Source organism: Bidens hawaiensis, unplaced genomic scaffold (assembly GCF_021521415.1).
Source record: "Bidens hawaiensis isolate Kalapana, Puna unplaced genomic scaffold, B.hawaiensis_p1.1 tig00003307_1, whole genome shotgun sequence".
Classification (NCBI taxonomy): domain Eukaryota; kingdom Viridiplantae; phylum Streptophyta; class Magnoliopsida; order Asterales; family Asteraceae; genus Bidens; species Bidens hawaiensis.
In genome coordinates, this window is record NW_027491184.1 from 2,055,537 (window position 1) to 2,070,464 (window position 14,928).

At 40.5% G+C, this 14,928-nt stretch overlaps 1 pseudogene; it reads left to right on the forward strand.

Annotated features, from left to right (window-relative positions):
• The first annotated feature begins 2,205 nt into the window (after nucleotides 1–2,205).
• On the forward strand, nucleotides 2,206–13,957 carry LOC143623115 (TPR repeat-containing thioredoxin TTL4-like; annotated as a pseudogene).
• The last annotated feature ends 971 nt before the right edge of the window (nucleotides 13,958–14,928 follow it).

Sequence of the window (14,928 nt, forward strand, 5' to 3'; positions counted from 1 at the left end):
AGGCAGACATCCTAAGACAGCGTTCTGAACGCGGTATAGACACTACGAGTTCCTCGTAATGTCATTCGGTCTAACAAATGCTCCTGCAGCATTTATGGACATGATGAATAGGGTGTGTCGACCGATGTTGGATAAGACGGTTATCGTCTTCATTGATGATATATTGATTTATTCAAAGAGCGAGTCTGACCATGCTGAGCATCTGAGAGAGGTATTGGAGACCCTGAAGAGAGAGAAGTTGTATGCTAAGTTTTCGAAGTGCGCGTTCTTGTTAAGAGAAGTGCAATTTTTAGGTCACGTGATTAATCCGGAAGGGATTACCGTGGACCCAGCTAAGATTGAAGCGATAACAAATTGAAAGACTCCACATAATCCGACTGATATATGAAGCTTCCTAGGGTTAGCTGGCTACTATAGGAGATTCATCGAAGGTTTCTCCAAGATAGCCGCACCATTGACCGGTATGACCCGAAAGTCGGTAGTATTCAGTTGGGGTAAGTTTCAGGAAGAAGCTTTTGAGGAGTTGAAGAAAAGACTCACACAAGCTCCAATCCTTAATCTACCCGATGGTGATGAGGATTTGGTTGTTTGTGCAGATGCCTCGCATCAGGGGTTAGGTTGCGTGTTGATGCAACGAGGAAAGGTGATAGCTTACGCGTCTAGACAGTTGAAAGTCCATGAGAGTACTTATCCAACGCATGATTTAGAGTTAGCAGCTGTAGTGCATGCTCTTAAGATATGGAGGCATTACCTGTATGGTACTAAGTGTACTATTTATACAGATCATAAGAGTTTAAAGTATTTATTTGAGCAGAAGGAATTGAACATGAGGCAGAGAAGATGGTTAGAATTGATAAAGGATTACGACTGCGACATTAAGTACTATCCCGGTAAAGTTAACGTGGTCGCCGACGCGCTAAGCCGTAAGAACGAGGAAGTTCTTGCAACAGTAAATTCATACAAGTTGATCATGAACCCAAGTCTTTTTGAAGAAATCATCAAGGTGCAGTCAGAGGTGTTAGTAGATAAATGGTTAGTAAAGAAAGAAAGGATTTATGGCCAGCAAGATGAGTTGATGGAAAACACTCATGGAGTTAAGACTAGGTTCGACCGTATGTGGATCCCACGTCATGGTGATCTTAGAAGTCGAATCTTAGATGAGGCTCATAAGTCAAGATATTCGATTCACCCAGGAGCTAGAAAGATGTATCAAGATTTGAAAAGAGACTACTGGTGGCCGGGGATGAAGAATAATGTAGTGGATTATGTTAGTAAGTGCTTAACTTGCTTACAAGTCAAAGCCGAACATCAAAAGCCTTATGGGAAGATGCAACCGCTAGAGATACCTGAGTGGAAATGGGAACACATCACCATGGATTTCATAACTAAGCTACCTCGTACAGCTAAGCATCATGATACCATCTGGGTGATAGTGGACCGTTTGACCAAGAGTGCTCACTTTCTGCCTATACGAGAGGCCATCTCGTCAGAAACGTTAGCAAGCTTGTTCATTAAAGAAGTAGTAACCAAGCATGGAGTACCGTTATCGATCGTGTCTGATAGAGATACACGGTTTACTTCGAGGTTCTGGAAGAAATTCCATGAAGCTATAGGGACAAGGTTGAACATCCGTACGGCGTATCATCCTCAAACCGATGGACAGTCTGAAAGGACGATCCAAACCCTTGAGGATATGTTGCGTGCTTGTGTTTTAGATTTTGGTGGGAGTTGGGATGATCATCTGCACCTGGCAGAGTTCTCCTATAACAACAGTTACCATTCAAGTATTGGTATGCCACCGTTCGAGATTCTTTACGGTAGACGATGTAGAACCCCGGTGTGTTGGGGTGAGATTGGTCAGAAATAAATGGGAAGCCTAGAAGTGGTTCAAGAAACGTCTTCAAAGTTCGATTAGATCAAAGCAAGAATGAAAGCCGCTCAAGACAGACAAAAGTCTTATGACCAATTGAGTTCAACGTTGGCGACAATGTGATGCTTAAGGTCTCGCCTTGGAAAGGAATTATCCGTTTTAGAAAGAGGGGGAAGTTGAGTCCGAGGTACATTGGACCGTTTAAGATTGTAGATCGTGTGGGTGAAGTAGCTTATAAGCTGGATTTACCCGATGAGTTAGAAGAAATTCATTCAACCTTCCATGTTTCCCATCTAAGGAAGTGTCTAGCTGATGACACGTCTCACGTTCCATTGATGGACATTGAGGTTGATAAACATTTGAACTACATAGAGCAACTGATAGAGATCGTTGATCACAAGGAGAAGTAGCTTCGTCACAAGGTTATACCTTTGGTGAAAGTGATATGGAAGCACCACAAGGATCGGACGCTACTTGGGAAGCTGAGGATGAGATGCGCAAGTTTTACCCCAATCTGTTTATGTAATAGTTAGGTTTCGGGGACGAAACCGCTTTAAGGAGGGGAGACTTGTAACATCCTAAATATTCTAATAATAAATAGAGAATGTTGCGTTAAATTGTCGTGCGTTTAATGTTACTAATTAACGTCTAATGAGGAAAAAAGATCATGGACTTGGACTAATTAAGATGGATTAAAGGAAATGGGCCTTAGGTCCATGGGCTTTAAGGGATTTAAATATCCCCTAAACCATCCTTAAACCCTAAACCATCATTCATTTCCATTTTAATCTCTACACACTCAAAAATACACACATCCTTCACCTCACACGGCCGCGAGAGAGAGAGAACGAGACTCGAGTCCAAAATCAAGCCAACCGTTATTAGACCTTCGATATACGAGCTAGATACGAGATAACCAAGCAAACCGCGAACACACCGAACGCGTAAAGGTATGCCTTTTACCTTAAAGTTTACGTTTTTAGGATCGGTTAGCTTTGAAGCTTAAACATAAAGTAAATCGGGTCTAAACGAAACGTAAAGCAACAAACTTGACAAACCTGTGGCTATGTACGGCGACTTGTTATTAAACGTTTAAGCCGAAAGCTCCAAACTTTATGTCTTTCCGGGCTAAGTTATACCCGAACTAGGCCATGGGAATGATCGCGGAGTTAGTTAATGTAATATCCAAGAGATTCTCGATGAAATAAAGGTGATTTTGGTGATTAAGATTGAACAGAGACGGCAGCTGGGCAACTTCGCCTGCAAGCCATAACTTCGCCTTCATGCAAGTTCGCTTGCAAGCAAGTTCGCCTAACTGGTAACTTCGCCTAAGGCCAAGTTCGCCTAGCTGATAACTTCGCCTAACTGATAACTTCGCCTAAGGCCAAGTTCGCCTAACTGATAACTTTGCCTGGTGATAAGTTCGCCCATGATAACTTCGCCTGGCATATGTTCGCCTAGGGTTAACTTCGCCGATCACTAACTTCGCTTATTGTTAAGTTCGCTTAATGATAAGTTCGCTGGAGTTAGCAAATTAGAAAATAAATTAAAAACCTAATGAAAAATGTGTTAAGACAGTTAATAGATAAGTTCGACCCCAGCCAGGGGCTCTGCCCCTTGGACCCTCCTAGGGGCTGCCGCCCCTAGACCCCGCTGCCAGGGGCGCTGCCCCCGGACCCCCGTTCGTTGTGGGTTATATAAAGATAGAAATAAAACATGAGTAGTAGTAGTTAATTGATACATGTAAATATTATACAGTTAGCAGTGCACAGCTCAAGAAGGGAATAACGATTAACGGAGAGCGTAACAGGATTCAGGTGAGTTTCTAGCCCCACTTCTGTGTTATGTTTTCGGGGTTGTGTGCATACTCGATATGTTTGTTAATACACTTATCCTAAGTGTTAAGTGTATGCCTTATATGAATGATGTGAAATGTATGAATGATTGCTTGTTAGTACGTGAACGATCTTCGGATATTGCACGTACTGTCAGGTTGTAACACTATGTATAAGGTAAGTATGATATGTATGCTTATGTGTATGAATGTGATAAAGTTAATAAAAGAAGGAAAGGATGGTTGTATGGTTACGAAGAGGGTATCGGGCCTTAATAATACTCGAGGTATGATGTATGGTTGTATGGTAACGAAGAGGGAATCGAACCCTACTAATATTCGAAAACTAGGGAACCGAACCCTACTAATATTCGAGGAAAGAGGGTACCGAGCCCTAATAATACTCGAGGAAAGAGGGTACCGAGCCCTAATAATACTCGAGGAAGGAGGGTACCGATCCCTAATAATACTCGAGGAAGGAGGGTACCGAGCCCTAATAATACTCGAGGAATGTAGGGCGTAATGCTCTTTATAACGTAAGATATGAAAGCAAGTTAATACAAAATAAAGTATGAAAGTATGAAAGTATGAAAGTATGAATGAAAGAATATAAGTTTGTGTGTATTGTATAATGTATGATTAACTAGAACTCACTCAGCGTAGCTGACTTTTAGTATGCACGCAGGTGAGTAGGATGAGGCAGCTCGCTTGAGGAGACACGTGGCACTGAATAAGAGGCTGGCATCGGAAGACTCAAGACGTTTAAGTCTAATGGTTTGATTATTTTGAAAGACAAGATTTTGTTTTAAGACAAGATGTGTTTTGTTATGAAATGTTTTATGAAAGCTTTTATATTCCGCGAATGTTTTAATTAACTCTGATATTAGAACTGCGTTTATGAGTAAATCCAACGCGAAAGTAGGGCTACCGGTAACGGGGCCTTACATATAGATCCGAAAAGGAATCAGGAAGTCTTGCCTAATGGGACGGGGAACATAAGTAGGAAAACGAGCAAAGAGATTAACAATCCCGCCAATACAACTTCTTATTGTAAAGCTCTTTCTGCACGAATGGATCCTGAGCAGTTGAAGATCATGGGCAATGAAGATTATAAAAATGGGAGATTTGCTGAGGCTTTGTCACTCTATGATGCTGTAATTTCAATCGACCCGGAGAAGGCATCATATAGAAGCAATAAAAGCGTGGCTTTAACCGGTTTGGGGAGACTTTAGGAAGCCGTATTTGAAGCTAGAGAAGCAATCAGAATAGAACCATTCTATCAAAGGGCTCACAACCGTTTAGCCACGTTATATCTCAGGCAGTGGCGGACCCAGAAATTATTTTCTTGGGGGCGACATCGGGACTTAACACTAATTTTAAGGGGGGCGATCGGGATTTTCACATGCAAATAACACTAAAAAATAAAATTTAAGGTGGGCGGCAGCCCCCCTTAGTTTCCTAATAGGTCCGCCAATGATCTCAGGTCATTATTCAACAAATCATTTTATTCAACACAATTTACAGATCATAATATTCACACAATAAACTTTATGTTTTTTTTTAGTTTGCATAAACCAATATTAGCATAAATTGAATGCATTTGCAGATTAGGAGACGCGGACAAAACAGTGTGTCATTATAAACAGGCTGGGTCAAAATGTGAGGTTAACCTGATCATAAAAGTGCAAACTCTTCAGGTGCATCTTAACAGGTGCAATGAGGCAAAGAAGCGAAGAGACTGGAGCACATTTTTAAAAGGAGGCCAGTCTAGTCATATCAGCTGGTGCAGATTCTGCACTGCAGGTAACTATTTAGATGAACAATATTGTTTGTTTATTAGTTCTAATAAGATGAGCTCCAAAAGTTAATATTGAGCCTCCATATTTATTTACATATTGACAATATTCAATAGGTATATACCTTGAAAGCTGAAGGGTTATTGAAGTTGCATAGGCATTACGAAGCAGACCAAGTATTAAGCAACATACCGAAGTTTGATATAGATGACTGCACCAAGTTTTATGGTTCGATCATCCATGCTTATCTGCTTCTTATATGATGTGCGAAAATATATATATAAATAAAACACAAGTCGCAACTAAGCTTTAAAAACCAAACAATCTATCCTAGTTCACACAAACGGCAAGTGTACTGGTCGCGTATAGCACAGATGAGGAAAGTCCAGATATCGAACTCGAAGACACGTGAAAACGTTTATAATCACTAAACTCTAACCAAGACTCACCAAAATATTTAATTGTTTTTTTTGAATTGATTTAACTACTTAACTTAACTAAATGAAAACTTTTAACAAAACTTCGGAAGCTTTGACTGCAGTGATAAAAACGTCTACCTAGGTAAGAATCATATTGAAGGAGATGACAAGACAATGGATTGAAAACTCTCACGACACCGGTCCTAAAGGATGACACAACTATGGTTCGCTCAAGAAGGTCAGATCACCTCTCGGTCTCACTAACAAACTCTAACTTATTTTAGTTGACTTTAAGAACAAACCGGGAAAACAAATTATTAACGTGTTCTAATGTCGACTCACCTCTCGATCTCACCGACACACTAGCCTAATGGAAACGAATACTACGCAACTAAGGATAGAGGAACAATTCAACATAACTTAAACTAGACCAACTAATCGCACAAACACCCAAACCCGACAAGAACAAAACCCGCTCTCGCGCAATCTTAATTCTAACAAGTAAAAGTAATGAGACGAGTTTACTTCTTATCACCTCTCGGTCTCTAAGAAGGTGTTTCACAACTGATTTTATCTAATTAATTTACCCACTTATCCCTACTGTTGTACTTCCCGCAAATAAACCCTGAACACAAAGTAAAGAGCCTTAAACATGCAACAACTAATCTAAACCGATTCAATTAATTAAAGCACGAGGTTATTAGGTATAATTAAACAAAACACAGCCACTAAACACAATCTAATTTAATGTTAAATCAAACTTTACATTAGCAATTTAAGCCATGATCATTAACAATCCATATTACTAGTCAAAACCTAACAATATTCATCAAACCTAGGTAGAACAAACAAGATTAGCTACTCATTAAGTTTGGACAGCCATTAACATTCAAGTAAATCATCAAAAACATCAACATAAACATAATCAAACTCATTCAAGATCCAAGAATAGCTAAATCAAAGTCAAACAATCAATTACTTGCAAAATAATCCAAAGAAAAAGATCAATTCAACTAGTTAGGGTTCTTGAACAAAAAAAACAAAGTTTAAAGATGATTACTTAGGGTTATATGGCTGAGATTATGAATGTATTTGATGCCTAGTAGCTGCACAAGAGTCTCCTTGGTGTTCTTCTTACTCTCCAGCCGTCACAGCCACCACAGCCGCCAAAATTTTCTTTTTTTTCCTTCTCCTTTGCTGCTGCCGATCGGAACTATGGATAGGAGTTAGGGTTTTTTTATTATCGGGATTTAGGGCTGGATAATGGCTGAAAATTAAGTTAATTAACTTAATATAATATCATGTAAGGCTTCTAACTTGTGGGCTTGGTTCGGGCCTTGAGTTGTAGCTTTAAAAGTTGACCAAAAAGGCCCCTAGAATCTTCCAACTAAACTCTTTTTTCACCATCTTTCATAAACCTACAATTAACATTTAAACATTGTAAATTATTGCACTTAACCCCCAATACTTTCATAAAATAAACAATTAAGCATAAAAACCATGATAAAATCATAAGGAAAGTAAGTGTGTTTTACTGCACATCAAACATCCCCACACTTAAGACTTTTTCGTCCCTGAAAAAGATTTGACTGTAGTTGGATCAGAATCGGAAAATCAAAGTCAAATCAAACATATAGGTAGATTTTAAAGCTCAGAAAAACGCAAAAACCACGATCATCGATATTATTGTCCACCTAAACCCATGCCTTAATCTTTACCGGGACAAATAAGATCCGACAATAATATTACTTAGTGGTTTACACAATTAAGACCCGCTTATTTTCAGCTTTTACCGGACCAGACCACCCCAACTTGACTTAAACCTCAAAGTTAGCAGATTTAAAACTTTGTTGCTCCATATTTATGAATATTTAAGATGATCAAGGGTATTGTTTATCCACCTAAGCTTAAGCATCAAAGTCTACCAAGCAGCCATTAGATACGATTAAGGTTCAATTTATTAATAGCTAGTGTTCCCCACAACATGACATACCCCCGTTATCAAGCAATACCCTAAATCCATCACCATAGGTGAGTATGCAAAATTTCATCTGTAGGGCTTACATGTAGCGTGTCCCTTGTGGTCCGTTTCTTAATGGTAATGAGACGCGAGCAAGGGGACCCCACATGGCTAACAGCGTGGATGATCAAGTCTGTAGTGTATTTGTACTTTTGTACTTTTTATGATCATGTTTATAGACTTATAAGGGTTTGCTCTTTGGCTTTATTTTAAATATCCACAACCCCACTTTGGAATTGTGAATACCCAGATAAATAGATTGCATACAGACCCATGGTCTCCGGACCCGAAGCATCCCATCAATACAGGATTTAAGGTTATAAAACCATACGCCAATGAGGTGTAAAACACTAAACTAGCAGTTTAAGATTTATATCACAGGCTACACGGCATACTCTAACGTTAAACCTACCCAAGCATCATATGATAACGTATTCAAATTTTTAAAACTCATGATACTACCACTTTTTTTTTTCATACCAAAATTTGAGGCTTGAGTATGGCCCGACCTTTCATTGCTTATTTTCCACGGACAAAACGCTTTACCCACAAAAGATTTCCGTTTAACCGTTTTATCAAATTTGCCCTTTCATTTTCAAGGCTGAGCCTACCGACACATCCCAAGTTAAGTGCGTTTTCTATAATTTATCTCATATTATTAGTAGTTTGAAAAACCGATTTCCGATAAATATCATCATCTCCCACTTTAATGCAAAAGAAACTAAAAACAAGGGACATTTTTTTAACATAAACAACGTACGAAAACGAAAAACAAGTGAAAACTTTTTATTTATTTATTTTTTTTAAAATTTTTTTCTACAACTAAGTAAAATAAATTCCCATCCCCACACTTAGAACGAAATCGTCCTCGATGAGAACAAGGAAAAGAAATAAAATAAAAATAAAATGTAAAGCATAAAATTAAAACTTGAAAGAACAGAAATTAAAATAGAGAACGGGTTACTCCCCTGGTTTAGATGCAGATTCTTTATCAGCTGTGTATGACTCGAACGAACGACCGTATAGCGTTTCATTTGCGGCCGCAACCTCGGGTGAACCAGTTCCAAAACACCATCAGAGCTACCACGCGCGTAATAATACCTGTAAAAACTCAAACTCGCTCGCATGTAGCGGCGTACAAAACAGAAAACAAAAACATAAAAAATAAACATATTTTTGTGTTTTTGATTTTTTTAATTTTTTAGATTTTTATTAAATATTTATTTTTTTTATTTTTATGTTTTTATAAATATAAATTAAAATAAAACAAATAAAAATAGATAATAAAGAGTATCATAATACAAACTCTACAACTCGGGCTGTCTCCCGAATGATGCATCCATCACGCCTATTTCTCGGTGAATGAGTCAAGGTAGAACACCTCGACTGTCTGATCAGTTATCGGCTCTCCTATGTAGTGCTTCAATTTATAGCTGTTCACCTTAAACTTCCCGCTTCGATCTTATATCTCAATCGTGCCATACGGGAAAACCTCAGTGACCGTGAACGGTCCCGACCATCGGGATTTCAACTTTCCCGGGTATAACCTCAACCGTGTGTTATACAGTAAAACCTTATCCCCACACTTGAACTGCGTATTACCCTTCAATTTCCTGTCATGCAGTTCCTTCGTATGCTCCTTATACCGAAATGATTGTGCATATGTGTGATCCTGGAACTCCTCTAATTCGTGTAATTGATGGAAACGATTACCCTCTGCGGCGGGTAAATCAAGATTAACCCTTTGAAGGGCCATGAAGCGCGGTGTTCCAATTCAACAGGAAGATGACAGGCCTTCCCATAAATCATCTGAAATGGTGTGGAACCAGTCGGAGTCTTGTAGGCTGTATGGAAGGCCCACAAAGCGTCATCTAATTTGTCGGACCAATCCTGACGATTTGAACCAACCGTTTTCTCGAGAATACGTTTGATTATCCGATTACTCACTTCTACTTGCCCACTAGTCTGTGGGTGGTAGGCGGTCGCAAGCCGATGGGTGACCCCATAACGCTTCAACGCCTTATCCATCTGCGAGTTGCAAAAGTGAGTACCTCGATCACTAATCAAGGCTTTCGGGACTCCAAAACGAGCAAATAGACTTTTTAGAAAACGGACTACCACTCGGGCATCATTGGTGGGTAGAGCTTTGGCCTCAACCCACTTAGACACGTAATCGACGGCCACGAGTATGTATTTGTTTCCACGCGAAGATGGAAACGGTCCCATGAAATCAATACCCCAAATATCAAAAACCTCACAAACTTGAATGGCATTCTGGGGCATTTCGTTTCGCGAAGAAATGTTGCCGACACGCTGGCAACGATCACAACTCTTAACGAACATATGAGCATCCTTAAAGATTGACGGCCAGTAAAAACCAGAATCAAAGACTTTCTTTGTCGTAGAACTCACACCGTGGTGACCTCCAGTCGGTCCCACATGAAAATGGCTCAAAATTTGCCATCCTTCCTTGACATCTACACACCTTCTAATAAGCTGATCAGCACCAATGCGGAAAAGATATGGATCGTCCCAAAGGTAAAATTTGATGTCAGCAAAGAATTTCTTCTTTTGCTGGTAAGACATCTTTGGGAGGTATCCGTCAGCGAGATAGTTCGCGAAATCAGCAAACTATGGAAAACCTTCCTCTTGTGCAGTAACAAACATCAGACTTTCCGTCGGGAAACGATCATCGATCCTAACTCCCAAATCACCTAAGTCAACTCCCTCTAGACGTGAAAGATGATCAGCCGCCACATTTTCGGCCTTGGTCAACGTAGATGCAATGATAACCGGAAGCTTCCTCTCTTCATCTAAAAATGCATACTCAAGGTGGGAAGGTAAATCCTTAAGCTCTAAGGAAGAAGGAGGACTCTCGACTGAAGGTCGGTCCATCGGATCGTCTCGTACGATCTCAGCAGACATGCCAGATTCAGGGGTATGCGACTCGGTGTCGTCGTTTAAGGACTGATTGGTTATGGCAACCATTTCAATCTCCGGAATCTCCCTATCGAGAATCTGGGTGTCGGAGGCAGATCCTCCACAAATTTCGCTGAGAAACTCCCCAACATGCTCCATGATGGTATCAATGAAGTATAAGGAGTCATTAGTAGACTTGGGGTGTTTCAGTGACTGTCGAACGTCAAAGGTGACGTTCTCATCCCCAAGTCTTAAGATTCATTTACCCTCGCAGACATCGATCAATGCCTGTGCAGTGGCAAGGAATGGTCGGCCCAAGATGAGGGGGACACTATCGTCATCGTTCATGTCCAGGATGACAAAGTCCACCGGGAAGATGAACTTGTCGACACGAACAAGCATGCTCTCGACCACCCCTCGGGGGTATTTCACGGAACGATCAGCAAGCTGGATACTCATACGGGTAAGCCTCGGTTCGCCTAGACCCAACTTGCGATACACGGAATACGGCATGAGATTAATACTGGCACCAAGATCTGCCAGCGCATAGACGACCGTATTATCACTCAAGATGCAGGGAATTGTGAAACTCCCAGGATCGGACATCTTTTCTGGTAACTTTCTCTGCAAGACTGCAGAGCAACCATCACTGAGAGGAATGGAAGAGACTTCGGCTAACTTCTCTTTGTTCGAAAGAATATCCTTAAGAAACTTTGCGTATTTGGGCATTTGCGTAAGTCCCTCAAGGAAAGGAATATTAAGATGAAGTTGCTTCAAAAGATCAAGAAATTTGGAGTTCTGCTCCTCGTCTCTATCCCTACGGACTCTCCCGGGATATGGGAGTCTATGTTTGTAGACTCTCGGTGGTGTGCTGGGTAATGGATGGTTCTCGGCCTGTGCTGAACTTCCGGGGCTGTGCCTCTGATGCACCTTGGCCGGTGGAGACTCCAACTGAATCTCCTCGTCTACCTGCTCCTTTACATATACCGTAGGCTCGTTAACGACTCCTCTCGTCGCCTCTTGAATCACGGGCTCGCTACGTGCCCCTGCACCGCTCCTTGTCGTCACAGCCTTCGCGAACGCCTTCGGATTTTGTTCAGTGTTACATGGAAGTGTACCTGGCGACCTCTCATTTAGACGACTTGCTATCTCTCCTATCTGACGCTCAAGATTTTGAATTGACACTCCTTGATTTCTCATGAATGACTCGTGCTCCCGGAATTTCTCTTGAGTTTCTTTGTGACGGGAGTCCTCTCGAGTCATGAGTTACGACAGCATCTGTGTCTGCTGTGCCATCATCTCCTCTAACGTGGGCTTCTTCTCCCCACTACTCGTTCCCTCACCGAAATCCTGGAATAGGCTCTGACGTTGCTGGAAGCCGGACTGATTTCCATTCCTCCAGTTGGAATTTTGGTTACATCTCCACCCCGAGTTATAAGAATTGAAAGAATGTTGATTTCGGTTTGGATTATTATCGAAGTCGACTGCCTCCTCCTGGAAGCCTACGGGGCACTGAACAGTATCATGTCCCCCTCTACAGATCTCGCATAACTTACTTTTCACCTGCAAGTCCTTCACGATCTTTGCTAACGCTTCAACTTGTGCCGCAAGTGCGGTGCTCGTGTCGACCGAATGCATGCCGCATGATAGGGAATCGACGGTTTTGGTACTCTTAACTGGTGGTCACTGGTATCCACTCATGGCTAAACCGTTAAACAAGGCAATGCACTCATCCGTATCCTTCGTTGTCAGTAGGTTACCTCCTGCAGCTGTGTCGAGCATACTTTGAGTTGCGTACGTCACTCCGTTGTAGAACTTCTCAACAAGCGCCCAGTCTTGTAGGCCGTGGTTTGGACATAACGCAAGTAGATTCTTGAACCTTTCCCACGCCTAGTAGAAGCTCTCGGTGTCCTCCATCTGGAAAGAATGAATTTGGTTACGCAAACGAGCGGCCTTAGCCGGACGATCGTATTTTTCAAGAAATTGGGTCTGCATGGCAGCCCAAGTAGCTATGGATCCCTGTGGGAGGGACTCAAGCCACAGACTCGCATGATCAACGAGTGAGAACGGAAAGATTCGGAGTTTTATGGCGTCTTCGGATACGCCGGCAAGATGAAACGTGTCGCAAATTCGTGTGATGCGAGTGATATGAGCATGTGGGTTCTCATGGAGTAACCCGTGAAATTGAGCAGAATGAGCAATCGTGTTCAGAACATTAGATGGAATCTGCCAAGTCGTTTGAACTCCTATATCAAACTGCAAACGTAACCTATCCTGTGTTCATGACTGGTATTGTGGATTTCATCTAAAACATGTCTTTGATGTTTATTTAAATATATATCTTTTATATATGAAACTACACTTAACATAACATCATGTAAGTTGAATCCAGAATCATTATACTTGAACAAATAGTCAAGTAACCAATTTTATGCGAGGATTGATGAATAAAAACTTAAACAAGTTGTGATTAATGCTAAATATTGTGTCAATCAATTAATCAATCAATCATACCCAGTGGAATCCCACCCATAGCAAAGCTATAAGTAGGGTCTGGGGAGGGTGGGATGTAGGCACACCGTACCTCTATCAGATGGGATGGAGAGATGGCTTCCAGTGAGACCCTCAGCTCAAATATTGTGTATATAATGTTATTAAAATCGTAGCTTAAATATACAACACCAAATTAAAATCAATATAAAACCAAGGCAGTGATGATGCAATGACAGGATCGACAGGATCGATGATGCAATGGAGGCAGCTCAAAGGGCAGTAAAGATGTAAATATGATGGTGCATAAAACCAAGGCAGTGATGGGTGCCAGATCCAAGGGAAATGACTTGTTCAAGGCTGCCAAATACTCTGAAGCATGCATCGTGTATGGGGAGGGTCTTGACCACATCCCTTTCAACTCATTGTTGTTATGCAACCATGCTGCTTGTCGTAGCAAGCTTTGGTCAGTTTGAGAAAGCCATCGATGACTGCACTGTGGCCTTAAATATCCGTCCCTCTTATAGCAAGGCAAGACTACGAAGAGCAGACTGCAATGCTAAGGTGAACTACCCGCATATATTATTTTTGATTCTTACTTTTTTCTAAAATGTTCACCCGCATACGTTATTTTAGATTCTTACTATTTTCTAAAAAATCATCAAATAACCCTGTTGACCATTTAACTTACCGAAATAGCCACTGGCTTTTATGGTTTGCAAATAATCCATTCCAACAAGAACATGATGTTTTCCATGAAGCAACAGCGTGCTCTTCTTTTGCCCAACGTAGGAGATGTCTTGTCAACGCATAAATGCCCCATATGTCATTTTACCATTCGTTTGCACTAGATATTCTTTGTGTCAAAGAATGTTCAAACTTTCTTTTTTGTCAACGTGCAACGCGTAAGGAGCCATGCATGTGTCATGTCTATACTCTAAACTATTAGTCAAGAAGGCCATGAGGTGATTTTCCTTTGGTTTTCAGGTTCAATCATTTACTAGGCGCATAGTTACACTATTACTTTTAATTACTAAGAAACCCGCGTGACGCTGCTACGATAACTATTTGTGATGCGAATTTGTTTATCAATCATTTCGTGATATAGTGTATAGTATTTATGCTAGTTTTCTTATTCATTTACTCCCTCCGTCCCATTATAAGTGTCCTATTTTGGTTTTTCAAGTCTTTCTTGTTTAACTTTGACCGACAATATTTTTGTTTGTGTTATAAAATACTTGTTGTAAAATATATGAATGGATTGGGTTTTAAATGTATTTTACATTGATATAATTTTCATCAAGTATTATATGACACGAACAAAAATATTTACGGTCAAGATTGCAAAAGAAAGACTTGAAAAGTCAAACTAAGACGCTTATAATGGGACGGAGGGAGTAGTATTTTACAAAAAAAATATTACGTTAATTTTTTTATTATGATGGATATTGAATAGGAATTATAATAGGAATATGATAGCATTTGATTTAGAGTTTATATTGATAATTTCAAACTGCACACATTCAATGAGGGAACACGACCCTTAAATAAGTTTTTTGCTTTTAGTTATTTTGTAACTA